Raw genomic sequence first — 17,354 nt, 5'->3', positions numbered from 1 at the left:
AACCATAAAATCCTATTCTCAATACATACATAATTCTATCTTAAACTGTTGCAACTACATAAGCATTCTGAAAAAGATCTATATTCATGTAACACATTTAGTACTCAGAATCACCTGCCAAGCAACCATACTTTACACCTAGTCTGACAAGGGATGATCCCGAACCCGGAAACTAAAACAATTCTAAAACTTCGCGAATACGTAGGGAATTTCTTCCTGATTACAGCGCGATTTTTATTTGCTGCCCAAATTCACTCTAAGGGGGTGGAATTGACCCTTAAAAATCTGGTTATTTTCCAATTTTGCGTTATAACTCGCGAGCAGTAAAATAATATTTTTACCAAATGATAGATCTAATTAAAAGAAGTGACTTTTGTCTTGAAACTTTTTATCTATCTCTTACAGTTCGCGAGTAACAACCCAAAATCTGAAAATACCGAATTTCCAGGGGTTAATTTCACCCCCTTCGAGTGAATTTGCGCAGCAAACACAAATCGCCTTGCCGTCCGAAGGGAATCCCCTACATATTCACAAAGTTTCAGAACTTTTTGAATTTCCTGGTTCGGTATCGTTCCCTCGCGAGTCAAACACTACTGTGTAGAGGTGAGCAACCGATATGCTCGTTAATTGATTAACGTTCCTCGTGGCCATCGCTACGCGGCAGTTGCTAGAATCGTAGACGAGTCCGTTGGACGTTGACTTTTACTCGGCGAGCGAGCGACAAAGCAGTCCAAGCAGCGCTAGGAAAGCGACAGCGGTGCAGCAGGGGATAAGAGTAGTAGACTCGGCAGGGAATTGGGTTAGCGGCATAAGGTGGATTGTCATAACTCCCGTATTACTGCTGGCAACGTAAGCGATTATATAATCATGCCCGGTGCGTAAACGACGCCCGTCGGCGGCGTGCGAACACGCCTTAAGGCGCCTCCAGCCGGAAGCAGACTTTCTCCATCGCTTCGACCGCGACAGCCTTTTCGTGTACGAGCCCCCTCCCCTGCCTCCCCCAACGAAGACGCTCGCTCGCGATTCAACGCGGCCCTTTTTTCCGCAGCCGGAGGAACAAGCTCCCGCCGCTGGAAACTCCCCTCCCTTCTCACGATCGCACCGGGACGTTGGAGGTTAGAAAACGCTCGGCCGGCACGGAAAAAGTTACTGGAAGAAACGAGACCGTAATAAGCGGAAGTTTCGCAAAATAGGAAGAGAAAGGAAAAAATCCAGCGCGGCCGGCCTGCCAGTTGAATAAAAATATATATTAGAAGCCGTCGCGTAGAAGTGTCGGCGGGTAATTGGACCGGTAGAGTCCCCTTTGGCAAGCGATGATCGCCGCTCGATGCCCGATACCCGATACTCGGCACTCGATGCTCGGTACTCGAGCATACGAGCGATAGTGTGTCGCTTGGCCCAATTGCGATAGATTTCTTCGGTGGAGAGGGCCCCTAGCGTGTTCTGGAGCAGTTTACCCACCATGACATCACCTATCACGCTCGCTCGAGCATACCGCAACACTCTGCTGCCTGCTTGCCTACCTTTTTCAATCTTTTCCTTCCCCCTCCTTCCTTTCCTCGCCGCCCTTCCTGCCCGCGCGTCGCGGCTATCTAATCGCTCCCCTCGCGAATACTCCTCTGCATCATTCAGTAACGAGATTATGTACCGGGGGAAAAGAAGAAAAAATTCCGCGGAACCTTGAGCTCCGCCGGAGATACAGTTTGATCTTCGATAATCCTGCGGGCTTCGGGCTCCTCGGCTTTCGAGCGAGCTGGGCTAGGGTTATCTGGCTGTTTCCTCGTAATCGCGGGACATGTGCTTCTCTGATCTCTCGCGAGATAGTAACTAGGTTTTTTGGACACGTCGACCCCTACGCGACTGGTTCAGCTACTCTCCGGCCGCGTCGCTTTACTCTCCCCCCCTCCTCCTCGGCCCGTCCCGTACACGACACACTCTCTCGCGGTGATTTTCACTCGGCGAGACGACGTAAGGCGCACATAAGGTGAAGGTATCGATTGCGCAACATCGATATTATGCAACCCGTGGCGGTTTCCTGCTGTTATCTAATTACCGGGAATAGAAGAACTCGAGGAGAGGAAGTCGTGGCCGGCGATAAATTCAATTCCACGGGGTTCGAGCCGCGGCTTTTTTTCTCGCAGCGAAGCTCGGATCGTCGACGTAAAGCGCGATCGAGGGGGACCGCGAGTGGTGGCGGGACTACAGTTAGCATGCACTCGTGAATATCGAGCAGCTCGATGCTAGAGGTTAGGTTCATTCCGGTGGGACGGAGTAGCACTTGTTAGAAAAAGAAGTGCTTAGTTGGGGCAGTGCGCAAGGTTCGGGTCGCCGATTTCACTCGGATTTTGCATCGTAGTTGGGATACTACGGGCGTGATAATGTGTTAAAGGGGACAACAGGGTTATTGCCTGGAAATTAATGGGATCTTGGGAAATTTATTCAAAGCAAACTGTTTGATGAATCTTTTTGAAACAGTCTGCACCTTTCATTGGATATTTAAGTTGTACTATCTTTTTCTGGAATCTATTTGCAGCAGATTTATTAGCTGTACGGGATCGGTAACTTAGCACTGCAAGGAATCTGGTTGACAGTTTTCCGACGAAACGGTTCTTCTGCTGTGGGTGGTCGAATTATTATACTCGAACGAAAAGGTTTGAGATTTTGTAAGTTTAAGCGATGGAATGGCAAAAAATATTTCAGAACATATTTTAACGCTTGAAGTTTCTAGTTTTTCAATCAAGGACTCAATTTTTGTTTTCATCCATTATGATAGGCACTGGTTCATCAAGATGAAGCACAGGAAACAAAGTTTCAGAATTTTTTACCTAGTTTGAACGTATGCACGGGCCAAAAAATATTTTTTCCTGATAAATCCAACGAAGAGCTCTTATAGAGCAAACATTTCTCTTTAATTTCGTTTTTTTTTTTTTGGTTTTGTTGTATGATTTTTATTGACCGAGTTATTCGCGATCAAAGCGAAAAAGGTACTTTTCACTTTGAACACCTATAACTTGCGAACTCATGAACAAATTTTCATTTTGGAAAGCTAAGCAAGTTTCCTTTCAGGACCTTCAGTTGCCAATTTAAAATTTCTCTTTAATCATAATAAATCCATTTTAAAGTGATCCCAAAACTTGGCGAAAATGTTTTCAGTATAATAATTTGGCCACCCTCTGTGAAATTAAAATGCCAAAATGTTTTAGAAACTATATGCGCGTGGCTATGGCACAGAGGGTGGGATTTTGAACATTTTGAAAAATAACAGAATGGCGAGGTTAATTTTCTAATCAAATTTCACGATTTTCTTCGGAGGTTCGCCATTTTGCTATTTTTTACCTGCAACCTGACGAATTTGCATCGGGACGAGATTGATTTCTCCTATGGATCTCATACCTCATTTAAAACCAGCGTGGACAGAGTGATATTAACTGTAAATGGGACTTAAGACATTATTATTCTCTTCTATATTTTTTCTGTTACTTTCTGTTTTGTTTCAGTGCTAACACTTGTTTCTCTAGTCTGTGTATTTTCCACTTCCTTCTGTCGCGAAATGGGCCTTACCCATTCATTGTAAATAAATCAATAAATAAATATAAATATACTCAAAACTTTGTGAGGAGATCGAGTTCGAAGTTTCACCTTTTACAGATCCCCGATATAATAATAATAATAATAATTCTTTAGTGCACAGTAGACAATACAAAATTGTCTCAGGAGGATAAAAAGAATACATATAAGAAATCAAGAAAGAAAAAAATAATAGAGTTAGAAATTATATAACACATGTAAAAGTAGAAGTAGAGTGCAAAAGGTGAGGTACAACCGTTAGTTGTTGTTAACCTAAGCACTTAAAACTACTTAAAACTAACAGTAACAGTGTATACGGAAAATATATACATAGATTCGAAAATAGAAAATAGAAAATAGATATATGCAGTCATACATGGAAACGACATCTTAATTAAGTAACAATGGCAACTCGACTGCTCCATGTAGCAATTCCAGGCATGTTTGTACATTTTTACTGATTTTCCATTAGAGCGATTTTTAGAGATTTTTCAAGAACATGGATCTGGAAAAAAAAACAAACCATTGAATTGATTTCCTTGCGAAATTTTTATTAGTCTGCCCTGTGTATTTACCGTACTATCTGCAATACAAACTTGTAACCAACCCTCGTGCAATCCCCTTTTAAAGGTCTTTTCACGTGTAAAACTCAAGGTTCGGACGTGAGCTTTCAAGTACTTCGAATTTATAATCAAAACGTTTGATTAGTCACAAAAATTTGTCTGTAAGGGTTCGAGTACCTCGAGAAACTTCGAACAGCTCAAATTTTTGCTGAAACCTCTCAAGTATCCAAACCGACAATGGGCCGACTACTAAAAAATCTTGAATTTGAGAAAAAAATTACATGCACTCGACTATTATACATAGTCGAACTATCGTGGATAATTTTCTCTACGTCCCGAATTTGGAATGCGGGGCTTCGAGTATTCAAGCAACTACGACGGGTTGCAATGTTTGTAGAAAATATGGAAAGCAGCGAGGCTTTGAAATAGCCGATCCGCGAGTCATTTTGCTTGGATTAGGTCATCGAGCTTGTCCAGCCTCGATATATCTTGCTGATATATCGATACACGCCTACCTAGCCACGTGCTCGAGACACCTTCGACAGAGAAAACATAATTTTATTCTTTCGCTCTACCAATGCAGTTTGCTGGTTTTTTCGGTAACAAGTTGTCATAGGCATTTGTGAAAAATGAAGGACAATAAAATGTAGAAAGATTTTAAGCATTTATGTGAGCGTACGTTGGAAAGGACAAAGCTATACGATTCATAGGAAAAGTTGATGTTAAACTAAAGATCAAATTATTTTTTGTTTTATTAATAAACGCCACTGTGTATTTATTTACAGTGGTTATAGATAAAATTGGAAAATTTATACTTTATAGAATGCATATAAGTTGACAAGTGTTTAGACATGAGTTTAATACTCATTTACGCGAGTCTTGCACGAGCTTGGGGCAATACATACATCGCTATTTTTCATGAGGAGAAATACGGACATTTAGAGGATTATATATTTACTTATAAATTACTAATAGTTAAACATCTTGAAATATATTTCTGAAATAGTTTTTGAATTGGTTGATTTATTATTAAAGAATTAATCAATTACTCTGCAAACTTTCATCGCAAACAAATTTTGTACACCTTCTTTACGACGAGTTACCCCTTAAATGAGCAGAAATTGGGACATTCACCTGAATTGAATTATTTTGTAATTATAATTCATGGAGTAATTCAATTGTAATCCTGCACAACTCTGGCGCGAGCCACTGTACGCACCTACAGTCCTTAATGCTACCCTTACTCAACCCTATGCTATACTTATTCTTCTACACTCTTACCCTATCTTATTTGCTACCTCCCACTATTACCTTTTATCTATTCACTGCCCTACCTTAAATCTAAATCTTTCTACCCTCCTCCCCTTCTCTCCTCCTATTCCCATTCCTATTCTAATCATTAGCTTTATATCTAAATCCTTCCACCCTCCTCCTTTCTCTCCTCCTATTCCCATTCCTATTCTAATCATTAGCTTTATATATAAATCCTTCCACCCTCCTCCTTCCTCTCCTCCCGTTCCTACTCCTATTTTAATCATTAAATTAGTAGCATCGCCAACACGATGGGAAAGAAGCCTCTGCACCTGTCCCTACCCCCGCCCACATTTCACCGTCACTCCGAGTCAATCGTTTCGGAAAGAAAGAAAAAACGACTCGCTCGGCGGGGACCGCCGACGTTGTTCCTCCCGAAGAGAAACGCGTCGGCGATGGTCGTCGTCCAGGAAGTAGGTGCGTCGAACGTAGTTCCTACTTTCGAGGCCGAGACGGTCGTAATAGCGATCGGCATTGTCGTGGTTACTGTATCGTCGCGTTCAGAGAACAGAGACAACGGAGATAACAGTGTGCCGGAGGGGAAGAGGGTGTGTGTGAGAGAGGGAGAGAGAGAGAGAGAGAGGGAGAGAAGTCGTTCGTAATCTGTGGGATAGGACGAAGAGGCAGCGAGGCATGTCCGAAGGAAAGGAAGCTCCGCGGACCTCAGTTCCGCTCGTTCTCCTCTTCCTCCATCTCGTCGGTTCCCAACCTTCCCGAGGTTTCTTCCTCGAATATACAGGCACGAACCTCAACGTTTTCAAACAGCGCCTCGTTTTATACGATTTAAATTCTGCTTGAAGCGCCACAGTAGAAAATGGCAAATGGAAGGACATCGGGAAATTATATTCTGCGGCGACGTAACACTGCGGGTCCTAGGCCTGGGGGAACTGAAGAATAACGCAGCGCTGCAGAATTTAGGGTTATGAAAACTTTTTTAAAATGCACGCCGGTTTTGTAGGAACTTGGACTTCTAAATGCAGTAACCTCGGATTCGCCATATCACGTACAGTTTTTTTTTTTATCACAACTGGCTTTGACATTTTTGTGTTGCAATATGCAAGTGAATGAACATTTGTAATGAAAGATTATTCAACTCGCTAGTAAAGATTGGGAATCACAGACGTGTTAAGTAAAATGTATGTAAATGGTGTACCTATAGGTTTAGCATTGAAATTAATTTATATTCCACTAGGTGCATGGAATACCTAGTTATAACCGTAACCCAGTATTTAATGCGTTATAAATAACTAATGACTAAGTGTATGATTTATTATTAATGGAATATGTCTTTAAGCTAATTGTACAAGGTTGTTACAAAGCTCTCGTGCAATGGAAATTATTAATAATTTCTGTTCTCTAGGAGATAAGAACAATGTGACAGTTATTCAGTTATAAAAATTGAATAACTGTCACATTGTTCTTATCTCCTAGAGAACAGAAATTCTCAGAGATTTTTGTTTATTTAACCAAATCTGTCAGTACAGACAAACCTCGCCAAAGCAACTAATGTGATCAAAAGCACTATTTTGTACCCTTATAATTTTAATCTTAAATAATAATTATTTCAAAAGCACTATTTTGTACCCTTATAATTTTAATCTTAAATAATTATTATTTTGTACCCTTAAAATTTTAATCTTAAATAATTATTATTTTGTACCCTTAAAATTTTAATCTTAAATAATAATTATTTTGTACCCTTAAAATTTTAATCTTAAATAATTATTATTTTGTACCCTTAAAATTGTAATCTTAAATAATTATTATTAAAATTTATAAAATTTTAATCTTAAATAATTATTATTTAAGATTAAAATGTTAAGGGTACAAAATAGTGCTTTTGATCACATTAGTTGCTTCGGCGAGGTTTGTCTGAACTGGCAGATTTGATTAAATAAACAAAAATCTGAACATACTCTTATAGGAAAAAGTCCAATGAAGATTTATTGAATTTTTATGGAATATTATTGTCTCTCCTTGCAATCATTCTGTACAGCACTTGATAAATCCCGTGAAAACATTGAAAGAAAATAAGAGGGATAAATAAAACACTATCGTTAAGTATGACAATTTGTAATATTAATGAAATTTATAAAATTAAGTACGAAGCTTGCTTTCATCTCGTATAGAACAGAAGTAATTAATATCTTTAACTATGCGAAGGAGCTTATAATGCAGTGGCTTTGTTCTATGGCAAAAATTTTAGGTCCCTCGAAATTCTAAATTATTGTCCAGGATCCTTCTTATCTAATGTCTACTTGCTACATACAAAATCATATAAAAATGTCGTTCTTTAAAACCAAAGGTTTCACGCAAAATATCACAATATAAGTACAATGAAATATGTTGGATAAAACGATGGCGCAACGCGGTGGGCATTACAATCATTTCGGAAAAACGAAACAAAATAATCGCATTCATATGTGGCGCGACCACGTTTTCGCCCAAGAACACGAATTAATCTTTTCAGATTTGTTTCATACAACTTTTTTTAGGCATTCTTGCTTAATTCTTCTCCAATTTACGAAAACACGATTCGCAATTATAAGTTCACTTGGGTTATCAAATTATCTTCCACCCACGTACACAGCTTTTGAAAGTGCAGCCCAAACATTGTCCATTATACTCGGACCAGGCTCATTCCGAAGCTGGTATTTCCGTAGAAATAAACAAAATTATACACTGACTCCGCGATTACTACGTAATCTATATAAAGCATATCTTTTATACTCAGATATTTAAAAAAAAAAGAGTACACTAAAGTACGTCTTAACCAATCCATATCACATATCTCCAAATCAGGTCCATTCAAATATTTTAAATCTACTGTGCGTTGTGACGAAAAGCAGTGTTGCCATAACTAAAAGTGACAACATTCAAAGCAGCTGTAACTTTAAAATACTTTAGTAATAAAACTGCCCATTACTACCCACAAATTGTCTACTCGTCAGTTTCCCTGTTGCGCCGATAAATTTCCAGCATTCACGCACCAAAAGGCTGAAGTTAAAAATGATTAACGGGACGCAACCGCGATTCGCAAATCTGATAGCAACGAACTAATCGAAGAACTAAGAAATTACAATTAGCCGAATCGAATGTATGCTCATCTGGGCTGATCAATTAGGTCCCTCAGCATCTGCATCGCTGCAACACTGTCTCCTTATATTCACGGGCCCGTCGCATTCCCCGCGACAACCAGTTTTACCGTTTCGCGCGCACGCCGTTAATTCGGTATCCACCGTTGTATTTATATCGATTCTCGCGAGAACGCGTTACGAGGTAACTCGAATTCCTATCGTCTATCCTCGCGTCTAGAGACGCGTCTATGCGAGGTCGACTCTATTTTCGCTCGGGTATCCGTCAGCTCGGCCTCTTCCTCTGATTCCGAGGAAATCCCATGCCCGACTTTCTTCCTCCTATTCTCCTTCGAAATTTCGGCCGATCGCCAGCGAGGTTCCTAGCGGACCACGGTCCCCCCGCGCCATTGTCCAAAAAGCAAGAAAAAGTAGACAAAAATTAAAAGAAGAATTCCACGAAATTAACTTAAAAAAAAATCACGAATAACGAATAACGAATGCTTAATCTGGGCGGAGCAGAGAGAGAGAGAGGGGGGGAGAGGAAGCAACAGGGCCCGCGATATAGTTGATTCGAACGGAATGTTGAAATGAGCATCTGGAAGGCCCGTGGAGCGGAGAAAATGAAGAAAATAGTGGTGCCGCGATGAGAGACGCGGGAAAAGCACGCTCGAAACGAGTCCCGGAGTTAAAGTACCGGTTGGAACGGTACGGTATTACGTATTATCTATAAGTTGCATTTCTCGGCTCGTATGCATAGCTTTTCCCGTGGCTTGGGAACACAACGGGCCCGTTACCAGCGCGCGATCGCGATCATTCGCGCTCGCTGACTTATGCTGACGAATTCGTACGACCCGATTCTCTTGGCCGGCTCGGGGGGGACCACCGAAATCGTGCTACGCGCACAGCGCTCCCCCCTCCGCGCCCGTTGCGAGGTGTCCGCTCGGCGTTCTTTCCACGATTTAGGGCGGTTTCCATCGCCGATCTCGGCGTGAAAAGTGAGGTTGGACACGCTTGATTTTTGGAGGCGACTCTGAAATCCCCGGGCGCAGCAGCGACAATAGGCGGGTTCGGTGGCGGTTCCATGGTTGTCCATTCGATCGGTTGCGCGATGTAGGAATCGAAAGGCTAAGGCGCATACGTAATGCGTATCTGGAAGCGTGGGAGCCACGCTCGAACGGCTTCCTCTCACGGCACTGCCACGCTTTATCTTGCGTTTATAAATAAGCCGACCTCTCTCTCTCTCTCTCTTTTTCCCTCTCTCTTGCCCCCGCTCCCTCCGCCGCCCAATCGTTCCCTCCTTCTGTCTTTTTGTCTGTCCGTCTCTGTTCCGCGGCTCGGGCAACTCGAACGACCGACTCAACTAGGAGAAGGAGGTGCGCTCTTCAGTTCCGGCTTCCAGCCACCCGAGTCTATTAATACTCGATTCTACTCTCCACTTCGCCCTCCCCTACCCACCCGCCCGTTGCGATTCTTTGTCTCAACCTGTTCGCCCATATTCTCGGTGTGCCAGTCCGAGCTGACATCCACGCGGCCCGAAATTTAATGGCAGGCGATCGCGGTACATACTCCGTCGAGTTTGACCCTTTCGGCGGAGAGGTTAGAAAGTTGAACGTACGCCGCGTGCGGAAATCTCCCGGGCCCGTTTGTTGACCATACTGGGCGGACGCCTATGGGCGGCCCCCGCGTACGCTGCGCGCATTTGTGGGTCTATGGCATCGCAAGGGGCTGGTAATGGGGAATTTCGTGACAGGTGATGCGTTTAACCTTAACGCGCAGTGGATTCGTCTTTGTCTGATGGTTACCTTGTCCTTTAATGGCTTTTAGGGCGATGAACCTATCTAAGTACCTGTTTGGAGCTCTCGTGTGGTAGGAAAGGATTTTAGGGTTGGCAATAGTCGGAGGGAAAGAACGGGGTTTCAGAATTTTGGTCTCATCATGATACGAATTATTACTTTAAGGGGTTATGCTTAGTCAGAGGGCCGAAAAGAGGCGCAATGTTTGTGAATTTTTTATGAAAAAGCGGAAGCATATATTTTCACAGAACTTTTTGCACTTCAAAGAGCAATGTTTAAAGAACATTTGGTAATTTTTTCGTGGAAAAATATTTACGTTTATAATAAAAATACGACATCCAAGATGCCTTTTTTAAAAACGGAGAGCTATATATCTTAAAAACTACTGTACCAATCTTTCCGAAATTTTGTGGGCTTATTTTTTATATAAAAATCTACTAAATATCGGGAGGATTTTTTTTCTAGGTATAGTTTCGATTTTATCAACGAAAAACGACCGTTTTTTGGGCAAAAATCAGGACTTTAAATTAATATTTCGGAAATTCCTCCTGTTAATCAGAGGAAACATTAGTATACAAACGAAATCTTCTTTGTTTTTTTATTTTAGATAATCTGGTCCGAATGGCAGTGCTCACTGCCCTGACCCAGCCTTCGCACAAACTTATGCCCTGGTCCACTTGCGACCGCACTTAAGGGGAGGTTCCGGTCTAGAGATAAAAAAATAAGTGATCTTTAGGAATTAATTAAAGGAAAACTACTATACATAATTTAATGGGACTTTTTGCATTGAATTAAGTATGTCTTCAACTATAGAAATAAATTTTTTATTTTATAAATAATCACGGCAGATGGCACTGGGGAGTCGTTAAAGTCAAGGCGTCAAGAAATTCATCCAAATCGGTGGGACCTGTTGTATCCCCAAAAGTTATTATCCGATTCGACTGAAACTTTTTTTATTTTGAAGGCTAGGGGGGAAACCAGAAAAAAATGAAAAAATAACATTTTTTAAGATAATAACGACCCTTGAAGTTTGAAATCACTTTCCCCCTATATTTTTCGTCCTTTCAACGCCTCTGAAAATTATAAATTTTCAAATTTTGTATTTTTTTCTGGTTTACCTCCTAGCCAGAAGCATATTCTTCAAAGTAAAAAAGTTGCAGTCGAATCGGATAATAACTTTTGGAGATACAGGTCCCACCGTTTTGAGAACACTGTTTCGAGAAAAACGCGTTTAAAGTTTTACGTGAGTGCCGAGTGGCCGGGTGTTACCCATGCATTTGCCGCTACTCAAATGCCTATAACTTTGTAAATTTTACGAATTTCAAAATATCCTTTTAAACATACATTCCTAAAAGGTTGCACATTCGAAAAATGAAATTAAAAAAAATCGACTTTTAAACAGGAACCTCCCCTTAAACAGTGTCCAGCAGAACTGTCCCGAACTCGAGCAATCTACCTTTCGCGTCACCTCGCCAAATAACCGAGAAGAATTTATTGTCGCGTCGGTAATCTTTAGATAATCGACCGATAAATTTCCATGAATGATTAGCCGCTCGCGCGTCACTTTGATTGATTGTTCGATACGGATGTCACGCTTCTCGGTACACAGATAAAAGCGACTGTAGAGAAAGAATGAAGGCGATTTTCGGAGGCGCCCTGTTTCCCAGACAAAGACCCCCTGCAAAAGTCGTTGTATCCGGCAGACCGTCGTTGGGGCGAAGCTTTCTTTCCAAAGATGGGTGCATGTCTGCTCGCAGGGTTATCGGGCGAGAGGGCGGAATCCGTGTCGACGCATAGCGGAATCCGCGTGGCCGAGGAATGCACTCAATTATGCAGGACACTCGAATCACGAGGCGGAGATATTCTAGTCGCGTGCCCGCAACCAAATCGGATTCGATCGATTGCGGCCATCGCGAGAATTATCGCCACCACCCTCTGCCCACTTCTTCAACCACCGAACGCGGCTGGTGCAAGAGTCGCCTGCCGAGCAATTAGATCGAACGCTCACCCGCCGGAATTAACGTGGAACGGTCCCTTTCGTTCCCGCAGCTTTGCGCTTTGTATTTCATGAAACTGAACGACACGCGAGGGGGTATCTCCGCCTGTGATAATTTTATTTTTTCCTTTCTTTGCAATTTTCGCTATCAGCGGATAAAGCAAGCCGATATTTAATCGTAAGGACGGATTCGGATGCTTATCGCTTCGTCTGAATAACAGTTGGGAACTTCCGCAGATTCGCTGCAGCGATAAGGTCGGAGCCGTCAAAACCGTCGCGGAAGAGGGGCGGGAGAATTTTATCGGCCACGAAAATCGAGCAGCTCGCGACACCGAGGTGGTCTTCCTTGCGTTCCCGCGCTTTCGCGAGGGAAACTGCAGGCCGCGAGGGAGAACACGGGCGTTTCTTATTTTATGTAATATTTGAGATCGATGATGCCCCTATTTGTAAGTGAAACACGGACGATGATACTGGAGATAATTGAGATAACCTTACCAATATCGTTTCGTGTATGATAATGTATATTTGCCTGTACGCGAGGTGGTACTTCCTGAAAAGATAATGATGCGCTCATTCTTGAATAGGAAGGTTTGAGTTTCGGGAAATCACACCTCGAGATTTCTGTGGTTTTTAACCACTTTTTAATTGGGATTTATTTAAAACGAACACAGCGAGTTTATTATCGTCGATGATTAATCGATTTCTTTCGTTAAATGGTACTCATCCTTGACAATTGTTTTCAGATCACGCGAGCCAGTGACGCACTCGGGATTTAATTTTGGGGGAGCCACGTTGAATAGATAAGAATATTTTTTAGAAGAAGTTAGAATAAAATTCATTAGGTGATAGTAAAAATTTATTTAAACAATAAAATCCAGCTTTCTTTTGCTTTTGCAAAGCCCCTTCTTTGGGGGTGCGGGGGCACCTTGGCCCCCTTCCGGGCGCGCCACTGATATGAACTAGGAGAAAGAAACTTATCAGAAATAGATGAGAGAAAGCTTCCTTTTATGACTATTTTTTTACGTTTTTCTAAATATTGAGTCAAAGAGGGGCACCTTGGAGAAACGAAAACGTTATATTCAGTTTTTAAAACAGCGGTACTTTATCAGGACGTCACAGTGGAAAGACTCCTTAAGGAGTTTTCAAACACTTCAGTGAATTTTGTGTATTGTATTGATATATTATTTATACTCTAGCTGACAACTCTGCACAGTAATATGTATGTTTAATAGATTGAATCTCTATTTCATCGTAACTGAGACCTTCTTTGCAAAGTATGTACAAGCAATTAAAAATTAGGGGTTCTGCTTTCGGAGCGTGCTGGTTAAACACGAATAAATGCACATAATTCTCTAAACCACGCTTTAATATATTTTCCCCCAAATTTAATAATTCTCAGTATGTTGTACTCAAGCACTCCCTTTAAACGCATTCGCAATATCAAGTAAAAATAAACTAGAAAAAAAAATGTTTGTTCTGTGTAATCTCGCATACAAAAATACAAGATTGCTGGTAGGTACATCATTGAATTGTTAATGTTTGCAGATAATTCGCACTATACGAATATTCATATTAACCCCAATGAAATTTAAAAAAAAAAACAGTGGCGTACATAATCTATTCAGACTTGTTGATCACTAGTTTCCGAACTTTCGTTTCCGTATTAAGAAACTCCCCTGAAAATGAACTTCACTTTCCTGATGTACCGGTCAGGAGTTGTTTTCAGGGAAATATATTACCAATTCAATGTTTTGGTAGTAAAAGTGTAAAATTACATAAAATACATGACTTCCTTGTAGTAGAGTTAAAAGCTTAGTGGGTGGTTTTGGTGTGTGAAAAATAATTAAACTCAGTGCAAGGTATATATCGTCTTTATTGCCACTACTTTTGTCGAACTTGTTTGTATCTGCACATGGTTCTTTTAAAACCTTTTACACCTGTTACAAAAACAAAGAAATAAAAATAAAAATTAAAAAGCACTCAGATGCATTCGAACAAGCATGGTCAACGCATGCGCGCGCTCGACGTTTGAACTGCGCGCCACTGAAGCGTGGGACCCCTAATGTTGAATCGCTTATATCTCGAGGACGAAGGGCCAGGTTGCAAAACGACAAAAGGACTTTTTCATTTCTATTGCCACGGAGAATCCGCAGACTTTAACGCGCGCCACTGCATTGCGATAATTCCTCTATTTAAATAAACAGCTCGTTATTACTTGTTATCAATTGATTCCAGTCTCAGAAGAATTTAATTAACCCTAATAATTAACTCCTTGCCAAGGTCCGAAGAATTACGAGGTGACGAAGCAATTGCTGAGATAAAAAGTTAGCTGAAAATCCGCGGAGATTTTTTCGAGGCGGCGCCGAAGATAATTCCACCGGGGAGCAAGAACCTACGCTCGTTATCATTCACGATGTCGATGGAAGATACAGTTTCCTAATCATGGCCGGGTGAGGGAGCGGGCGGGACAGAGGCGAGGTAGGAGAAACAGGGAGAGAAGAAGTTTAGTAATCCACGTTGGTGTTGGTGCAATCGAGGAATTCCTCCTGCGAGCCGAAGGAAGGAAATTGCGTTGCCCAATTAGAAATCGCGGGAGACCGCAGAAAGAAAGGCCAAGAGAGAGCGAGGAAACTACGAAAGAGAAGGAGAGGGAAATGGGGAGGGGGGAGGGGGGAGCGAGAAAAAGAGAGGTTTCGAAACACAACGTTGTATAAATCTAAGTTGCCGGGTTTCTGCCATTATCCAGGTTGCTTGTCTCGAAACGCACACGCGCAGGCGCACAACTGTTTTCGCAGATTTTTCACTGTACAGCGTTTCAATTTAAACGAGCTGTCTTTTATTCAGCTTCTCCGTCAATTACTTCTGGCACATGTACATAAACGCTTTAGGAGAGGTGAAGGTAAAGGGCTTGCGACTGATTATGTACAATTTGTATTCCACGCTATCATTTTGTAGGATTCATAGATTAGGGTGAAAGATTGCTGACACCTAATTACTGTCACTTTAAGCTATTGTACTTAAAATAACGAATAAATAAACTTGTAAAGTCATAGACAAAAAGAATTATGTAATTCAACCTATAATCTACGCTATAGATTATTTACTATAGTTTATTTATTCGTTATTTTAAGTAAAATAGCTTAAGGTGACAGTAATTGGGTCCTTTACCCTATTAGTTTCTAGAATCTCATAAATAATTGTACACTCTTTGCCTTTACATATCTATTCCTAGGAAATCTAAGCCTATATAGTATTTGCCGGTGATTATGAAAGTGGGGTAAGTGAAAAAAAACAGAAAAATTGAGATTTCACTTGGTTCATGTTATGTTGATTTATATTTCAATATTTTGTTCAGTAATGGACAAATATTTTTTAATACGCCCAAACGCAACAGTGTAAATATCTGGAATAAAAAAATACACAACTTACACAATGACATAGTATAAAATATATAATTACGTCACATAGTAAGAAATTATCTAATATTTACATCTTGTACAGCGGTGCACCTAGTTTGCATAAAATTAACACGTCGGAAGAAAGATCATACAGTGTATTCGCAATGGAAATACAGAAATTATCATTTGTATTGCCTTCTTCCCCTATTTTTCTCTGTTATTCAATGAATAACAAACACAAATGTCTATTTAAGTAAATAAATTTTCATCTCGATGAAAACTTTTTGTAGTTCAGACACGTATGTATCACAGTTACTAATAAAGTATTTGCTATAATTCTTTATGATATTTCGCTAGCTTCTTCCTTCTTTCCCCCTTTCTTCGCCCGTTCTAGATCCTCCTCCGGCCACTCTTCCACCACCTCCCTCTCCCAACCGATTTCGCCACTGCGTCTCTCACCTGCATCTAATCCCGATGCAGAAGAGCGCTCCACAAAGTCGCAGGCACAACGGCGCAAGAGGAATGGAGGGAAGAACCGGAGGCCCGAGAGATGAGGCCGAAAAGCTCGAAGGGTGAAGGTGGAAATGTCCTCGGAAGAACGAGAGGTGGGGACAAGTGTTCCGAGGAAAGGTTGGTTAATTAATAGAAAGGAGAATGGAAGGTTGGAACGCGAAAATGATCGAAGGACCGAAACGAGCAACGTGGACGAGCTGCTGCGGGGTTAGAAGGGAGGAGAATGGAGACGACGAACGATAGAAAAGGAGAGGTGGGAAAAGAAGAAGGGACCATCGGGTTGGAGGAGGGGATCGACGTCATTTCAGCCGTCCTCCCGGATGTGCAGCATCATTACACGGCATTCTTCGAGGCTGCAGGATCTCCCTTTCTTTCTTCCTTCGGCCGATGCGTTGACGTAACCGCGACAAAACAGATTCCTCTTCTTTTCGAGACCAAAGATTCTGATCGCTCTGGTTCCAACCACACCGAACAACGCTTATAATTAAGGGCACTTTAAAAAGATCTGAAAAAAAACCGCCCCTCTTGCACTTGCCTTCGCAGTGGCAACCGTGTCCCGCCCCTCCTTCATTTTTCCCTTCTCTTCGCAAATTTCCAACTTCGCATAGTGCATAAAATCGCGGATAGCATTTGAACGTGTACGAATGGCACATTTTCTGTTACCCACGAGGGGAAGTGTGTGAAGCTCGGATCAGCGATTTGACTAAAATTCTGCATGTAGCAAATGCATAGGATGCAATTCTTAAAATTTCTAAAAAGCTACCGTAACCGGGGGGAGGGGACATTGGCATGTTTTTGGAACATTTTGCTATATAATATAAATTATTTTAACATTTAAAAATTTTTTTTTAACATTTTAAAATTTTTTTTTAACATTTTTAATTTTTTTTTAACATTTTTAAATTTTTTTTAACATTTTTAAATTTTTTTTAACATTTTAAAGTTTTTTTTAACATTTTTAAATTTTTTTTAACATTTTTAAATTTTTTTTAACATTTTTAAATTTTTTTTTAACATTTTTACATTTTCTTTAGGTATTCTAACATTGCATCTTTTATCATTGTACTACAAGTGTCAAAATGCATCAAATTTGTATATTTTTCTTTCTTTAATGCATGCTAATTAGCGGTTGTTAA

This window comes from Andrena cerasifolii, chromosome 4 (genome assembly GCF_050908995.1).
Source record: "Andrena cerasifolii isolate SP2316 chromosome 4, iyAndCera1_principal, whole genome shotgun sequence".
Lineage (NCBI taxonomy): Eukaryota > Metazoa > Arthropoda > Insecta > Hymenoptera > Andrenidae > Andrena > Andrena cerasifolii.
Note: the sequence above shows the minus strand (reverse complement) of the source record.